Source organism: Rhinoraja longicauda, chromosome 25 (assembly GCF_053455715.1).
Source record: "Rhinoraja longicauda isolate Sanriku21f chromosome 25, sRhiLon1.1, whole genome shotgun sequence".
Taxonomy (NCBI): domain Eukaryota; kingdom Metazoa; phylum Chordata; class Chondrichthyes; order Rajiformes; family Arhynchobatidae; genus Rhinoraja; species Rhinoraja longicauda.
Window position 1 is genome coordinate 23,754,483 of NC_135977.1, and position 8,391 is coordinate 23,762,873.

Here is an 8,391-nt window from a genome sequence, read left to right on the forward strand (position 1 = left end):
CCTCCATCACCACCCCTGGCAACCTGTTCCGGGCACTCACCACCCTCTGCGTAAAAAACTTCCCTCATATATCACCTTTAAACTTTGCCCCTCTCACTTTAAAGGTTTATTTTGTTGTTGGGAATAAAACTTTTAAATTATGGGTGGACCTTCAAATTCCTAATCTTGCACACTTGTTAATATGCAGAAATCTCCTCAGAGATTCCACTTCCAGACTCAGGTATGCAAGGTGCCTGTTTGCACACATTTCTGATCTGTTGAAAGAACTGGTTTGCAAGTTGCATTGATCTCAACTCCCTGTACGTTCAGGCTAAGGTTAATTGACTTCAAATACGAGCACTTTCTAAAGTGCTGGATTTACCGCTCACATGTAAGACAAAGCCAGAGTATAAACCTTTGAAGAATGTTTCTTGACACCTGGCTGGAGAGAGATCAGACACAAAACCCAGTCACTGGTGTGACCTTGCACAAACTCTAAACCGGAGTGTAAACACTAGTGAAAGTGATATGCATCAGAGAATCAGAAGGAAACCAGAATGGGATGTGTGAGTGTTTTAGAGGCCGTTAATGCCTCAAATGTTTCAGAATGCAAGGAAGGTGAGATGGTCTCTGGAGGGGAAAAGAATCAGAGGCTGTTAATGATAGATTTCAATACAGTCTACCCTCACTATATAGTTTAGTTTAGCTTAGAGATACAGCATAGAATGAGGCTCTTTGGCCCACTGGGTCCACGCCGACCAGCGATCTCCACTCACAAACACTAACTGCAGTTGTACCGGGCCCTGGTGAGACCCCACCTGGAGTACTGTGTGCAGTTTTGGTCTCCAAATTTGAGGAAGGACATTCTTGCTATTGAGGGCGTGCAGCGTAGGTTCACTAGGTTAATTCCCGGAATGGCAGGACTGTCATATATTGAAAGACTGGAGCGACTAGGCTTGTATACACTGGAATTTAGAAGGATGAGAGGGGATCTTATTGGAACATATAAGATTATTAAGGGATTGGACACACTAGAGGCAGGAAACATGGTCCCAATGTTGGGGGGAGTCCAGAACCAGGGGCCACAGTTTAAGAATAAGAGGTAGGCCATTTAGAACGGATATGAGGAAAAACTTTTTCACTCAGAGAGTTGTAAATATGGGGAATTCTCTGCTTCAGAAGGCAGTGGAGGCCAATTCTCTGGATGCTTTCAAGAGAGAGTTAGATAGAGCTCTTAATGATAGTGGAGTCAGGGAGTATGGGGAGAAGGCAGGAACGGGGTACTGGTTGTGAATGATCAGCCCTGATCACATTGAATGGCGGTGCTGGCTCGAAGAGCCGAATGGCCTACTCCTGCACCTATTGTCTATTGTTATGCTACACACACTAGGGACAATTTACAATTTTACCAAGCCAATTAGCCTACAAACCTGTACGTCTTTGGAATGTGGGAGGAAACCAGAGCACCCTGGGAAAACCCAGGCATGTCACAGGGAGAACGTACAAACTCCACACAAACAGCACCCGTAGTCAGGATCGAGCTCGAGTATCTGGCACTGTAAAACATCATCTATTCTGGTGAAATCTGTAATTAATGACGTGTGATTTTCAGGCTGTACAATTATGCTTGTTGTCCATTAGTCATGGTGAATTAGTCCTTTCTCCAGCATTCCAATGAGGAAAGACGCCCACAGTTTTACTACTACCTGAAAGGCATTTGATTCAGGTCTGTACATGATACCCCTATCCCTGTGCTGTAACTCACAGAACATTGGGATGTTTGTGGAATAATACAGTCGATGTCTAACAGTCAAGACCCAAAACGTCACCTATCCATGTTCTCCAGAGATGCCGCCTGACCCGCTGAGTTACTCCAGCATTGGCTGTTGTTTCTTTCTATGCAAATATCCTCTACCTCCCACCCATTGCTAAACAGATGAGGTATTTTATAATCTGCATCTTGACAAAAACAGTCCACATTTGACTGACACTTCTAGGAGATGCTTCAGATCTTACAAGCGGCAAGAGTACAAAGTCAGAGAGATAAAAGCAAACAGCAAGTCAAAGATCCTACCTGTTTTACATTATGCCTGCTTGAGAAGCCAGGCATATATTTTTGCTCAGCTCTCTGTATTCTTTTGAAATGTAATATTCCTCACCTTAATCTCTTCTGTACTTTCAGTGAAAAGCCTATTATTACATTCAGATAACTTTAGTTGAAGGAATTGTCAAAGTCAACTCTTTGCCTTTTCACATCCTTATTCAATTGCCAATACTGATATGGAAACAACCAACTGAGATATTAGTTCAGATAGATGTTCGGTTTGGAGGCTAATAATCAGCCTCTGCAAAATTGCCCCTGGAGTATGAGTTTAGTTTAGAGACACAGCGCGGAAACAGGCCCTTTCGGCCCACCGGGTCTGCACCGACCAGCGATCCCCGCACATTAACACTATCCTACACCCACTAGGGACAGTTTTTACATTTACCAAGCCAATTAACCTGCACGTCTTTGGAGTGTGGGAGGAAACCGAAGATCTCTCGGAGAAAACCCACGTAGGTCACGGGGAGAAGGTACAAACTCCGTACGGACGGCACCCGTAGTCGGGATCGAACCCGGATCTCCGGCGCTGCATTCTCTGTCAGCAACTCTACCGCTGCGCCACGGTGGTGTGAACGGGGAGGGTGCGAAAGTGGGATAATATAGAACTAGTGTGAACGAGTGATCGATGGTCGGCGTGGACTCAGTGGGTAAAAGGGCGTATATCCATGCTGTACTTTTAAACAATCAATCAATCAATAGGGGGCAGCACAGTGGCACAGCGGTAGAGTTGCTGCTTTACAGCGGCAGAGACAAGGGTTCAATCCTGACGGGTGCTGTTATGGGAGATAATACGATATTATTTTATGCATGATATTATTTGATATTATTTTATACATTAGACATTGTTACGGTATTATTTTATACATTGTTGTTTAAGGTTTGTAACTACTTAGGCATTAGGCGCCTCTCTGTAACTAATTAAGGCGCTCTAGACATTCTAGTCTCTGTAACATAACACTCCTTTGCTTTAGCCTAGATGATAAGGGTAGCAGAATCCGAAGAGATGCAGACATTCATCAATGAATAGGATTTAATGGTGGCAAGAGAAGAGATAAGGAAAAACATAGGCCTTGGGGTGATGGATGGGTGTGAGGGATGGACTAGCAGGAAATAAGGGAGGCGAAATATGAAGGGATGTGAGCATTGAGATAAGGATATATTACTAAATGGGATTTAATGGTGGCGGGACAAACAGGTACTACAAAGCAATGAAGGACTGAAGAAAGGAGTGTGGGTATGAGGTAATGCAAAGGAGATAAGGTTTAGAATAATCCTATAAAAATAGGCTGCCCGGTGTACTAAGTGGGCAGTCAGATGGTTGACATCCTGATTGTTCCAGCCGTTGTTTGCAAATAAAGGCTTTTAACTTCTTGAAGAATTCTCTGTGTCATCTGCTTCATTTTGAACACCGGTAACCACGACACTGTCTCTGTACAGAGTCTGTACATTTTCTCCGTGACCGCATGGGTTTTCTCCGGGAGCTCCAGTTTCCTCCCGCACTCCAAAGACGTTCAAGACTGTAGGTTAATTGGCTTCGGTAAAGATTGTAAATTGTCCCGAGTGTGCGTAGGATAGAGCTAGCGTACAGGGTTTGCTGGTCAGCACAGACCCGATGGGCCGAAGGGCCTGTTTCCGCGTTGTACCTCTAAAACTAAAACTATACACTAAAAGCAATCAATAGATTTAGCTTTTTTTGGTTTAGAGATACAGTGTGGAAACAGGCTCTTTGGCCCACACTGACCGTCAGTCACTAAATTCACACTAGTTTTATGTTATCCCACTTTCCCATCCACATTCGGGGCAATTTTAAAGGGACCAATTAACCTACAAACTTGCTCTTCTTTGGGCTGTGGGAGGAAACCGGAGCGCCCGGAGAAAACCCACTCGGTCACAGAGAGAACGTGCAAACTGCAGACAGACAGCATCTGAGGTCGGGATTAAACCCGGGTCTCTGGCGCTGTCAGTCAGCAGCTCCACCAGCTGCACCATTGTGCCGCCCTTATTGATCTTCTCCACAAAATCTTTGAACTAAAAGGCAGGGAGCATGCTTTCGATCATTTGTTATCACTGAGAATCAGTATTACGTGTGTTATAAACACAGCCAGTTAGAAATATCCGATGAATGTTTATTCTCGTTGGTCCTCTGGTGAGTATTTGGTCGACAGATAGATTATGGCCTTTTCCTACCTCCAGTTCCCCCCACCCCCCCTCTACTTTCAGTCTGAAGAAGGAGGATTCCAACCCGAATCGTCACCCATCCATGCTCTCCAGAGATGCTGCATGACCCGCTGAGTTACTCCAGCACTTTGTGGCTGTCTTCGGTATAAACCAGCATCTGCAGTTCCTTCCCACACAGATAGATTATTAACGAGCATGCAAAGCTGGGATCCCATGCTGATATAAATTCACTTATGAAGCTACAGGTTCTCTACTCATTGATCACTTGGAAATTGTACCATCCTTTTGAAAATCAGTAGCTTCTAGTTTCAAACTCATGCCAAGGTGTGCAGATGAGGAGCAAGCAATCCTGACTCCAAGCCAAATTAATGCAGCACTTTGGTTGGGAATGAATACCGATGTACTCTTTTAATTTTGCCTTTATGTTGCCATTCATGTTTTTACACGTTTCCTGTAACTTGGAAGCTCTGGATGGCTTTTCCTTTTATACAGTGCCGGGCTCCTGATTTACAGACACAGCCAATAAAAGTGAGGAGGAACACAGACACGCTCAACTTTAAGACATCTCTGCATTTAAATGAGACAGCCGAGGTAAAATTAATAAAGAAAAGAAAGTTAGGAACAGTTTCTTTGTTGTTGTTGCAGGGTTTAGGAATTCTATTAGACAGCGATAGTTTCTATATTAATTCATCTGAAAACAGTTGGTGTTTTAAGGGGAAAAAAAGCCTCAGTAAGCAGAAAATTGCAATGAAAGGGATGGCTGACAACTCACGGAACCCCTGTTGCACTACAACACTTCACAGTGTTTTCAGAAGTTATTTATTTTCTTTACAGGTGGCCGATTTGCCTTCATGTGATGGATTGAAAACTCACATCAAACTCACCACAGAGTAGCTCACACTCGGAGTACATGGAAATGGAAACAAACATCAAAGGAGCTGCCTGTGGTCAACGCCACCTAAAGAGGCATGTCGGAGCCGGGCCGCTCCTCCCGTTCCCTTGTGAAGGGCTTCTGCAAGTCTCGACCAACTTACTCCCACAGCCCACGTGGTCCGCCCGCCCGCACGGGAGAAATATGACCTGTCTCCTTCCTTGTCATTGACATGCAGCAAATATCTGTGCACAGCGGACAGTATTAGCAGTCAGAGATACCAGGACATCTACAGTCTGCTCAGCAAGCCAAGTTATCAGGCCACTGAACCATCCTATCAACAACTAGAGGGCAGTCCTGACCTACCATCTACCTCATTGGGGACCCTCGGACTATCTTTAATCGGACTTTACTGGACTTTACCTTGCACGTTACACCCTTTATCGTTTTTTAGAGATACAGCGCGGAAAGAGGCCCTTCGGCCCACCGAGTCCGCGCCGCCCAGCGATCCCCGCACATTAACACTATCCTACACACACTAGGGACAATTTTTACATTTACCCAGTCAATTAACCTACATACCTGTACGTCTTTGGAGTGTGGGAGGAAACCGAAGATCTCGGAGAAAACCCACGCAGGTCACGGGGAGAACGTACAAACTCCATACAGACGGCGCCCGTAGTCAGGATCGAACCTGAGTCTCCGGCGCTGCATTCGCTGTAAGGCTGCAACTCTACCGCTGCGCCACCGTGCCATTCCAATGTATCTGTACACTGTGGATGGCTCGATTGTAATCATGTATCGTCTTTCCGCTGACTGGACACAGAAGCTTTTCACTGTACCTCGGTTCACATGACAATAAACTAAACTAAACTAGGTGGATGTGGACTATTAAATGATATGGCAAGAAAGATAGATTTTTCGCTACAAAAAGTCAGCATAATTAATAGAGTAATTCCTCATCTGTGCAGGAAGGAACTGCAGATGCTGATTTATACCAAAGATAGACAAAAAACGCTGGAGTACCTCAGTGGGACAGGCAACATCTCTGGGCGGCACGGTAGCGCAGCGGTAGAGTTGCTGCTTTACAGCGAATGCAGCGCCGGAGACACAGGTTCGATCCTGACTACGGGTGCTGCACTGTAAGGAGTTTGTACGTTCTCCCCGTGACCTGCGTGGGTTTTCTCCGAGATCTTCGGTTTCCTCCCACACTCCAAAGACGTACAGGTATGTAGGTTAATTGGCTGGGTAAATGTAAAAATTGTCCCTAGTGGGTGTAGGATAGTGTTAATGTACGGGGATCACTGGGCGGCACGGACTTGGAGGGCCGAAAAGGCCTGTTTCCGGCTGTAGATATATGATATGATATATGATATGATAGAAGGAATAGGTGAGGTTTTGGGTCGAGACCCTTCTATCTGATTCCTAGCATTAATATATAGGTTTGATTCTCATCTTAACTGGTTTGGTGATCTTGATTCTTTCACTAAATTAACCCAACTGGCTTTCTTCTTATTTTAGAGGTGGGAACAGCTTCTTTCCCTGTGTTATCAGGCTTCTGATCAGTCCTTCCATAATCGAGGGTTCTGTCCGATTCACCTCTACCACACTACGGACATTGGACTTTGGTGTCTGTGGAACTGATGCGCTACAATGCTGAGAACTAATTCTGCACTCTGTATCTTCCCCTTTTCTCTACCTATTGACCATGAGTTTGACTTGATTGTATTTAAGTACAGTATATCTGATATGTTTGGATGGCATGTAAAACAACGATTTTCTCTGTACCTCGGTACATGCTACAATAATAAACCTAAACCTAAAGGTGACCTAGGGAACACTGTGGCACAATCATGTGCAAAACATTCTCAAAACAACTGGGCTGTTGTAATAGATCTTCGTGCAAAGAAAGAAATGTCCCAGTTGTGAAATGCATTAGGAGAGGTCCTTCTACACTTCATAATAAACCTAAATCAAAACTAAACCTAAGGTTGCCCCGTCTGCTCGCTTTGTGATCTTGTTCATTTAAGCTTAGTTTGAAAAGATCCAAAGATATTGATTATCTTGGCTGATGTCGATGTGCACATCACTGCGTGGTATTTTAAAGATATTCACAAGCAGACTACTTGGCAATAGAATAGTCAGAACCTTCTTTCCAGTCACACACACACAGGCACGAATACACACACATGCACGAACACACACACGCACACATACATGCACGAATACACACACACACACACACACACACACACACACACATGCACGAATACACACATGCATGCACAAATACACACACACACACGCACAAATACACACACACATGCACGAATATACACACACACACATGCACGAACACACACACGAACACATACATGCACGAATACACACACACACATGCACGAATACACACACACGCACGAATACACACACACATGCACACACACATGCACAAATACACACACACATGCACAAATACACACACACACACGCACAAATACACACACACATGCACGAATACACACACACATGGACGAATACACACACACACATGCACGGACACACACACACACACACACATGCACGAATACACACACATACTCACACATGCACACACACACGTACACATGCAGGAATAAGCACACACACACACACACACATACATGCACAAATACACACACACACACTCACACATGTACACACTCACACACACACAAATACACACACATGCACACCCACACACATGCATGAATGCAAACACACACACACACACACACGTGTACACACCCTCACACGCACATTCACCCACGTGCACGAATGCACACACACGCACAATCATGGAAAGAAGGTTCTGAATATCTATCGTTGCCGCTCATAGTTTTATATACAACTATTGGGTCTCCCCTCAACCTACGGCATTCCGGAGTGAACAATCCAAGTCTGTCCAACCTCTCCTAACTGCTAATACTCCTAGTTGATGCAGCGATCTGGTGTAAACCTCCTCTTGACATTGTGGGCTGAAGGGCCTGTTCTTGTGCTGGACTGTTCTATGCTTTTTATCCCAGGACCAATTACCAACACTTCAGATGGTCCCACACCAGACAAAAGCTGGGACATCGACCTGGTTACAACTGCCTTCAATTGCACCCGGGTTCTTTGGTCACGAGTGAAGAGTATTCCACAGTCATTTGTACTGACAACGGAACAATTAAAATCTTACTTGGATCAGCACAGTGGGCTTGTAAACACAGCGATAATA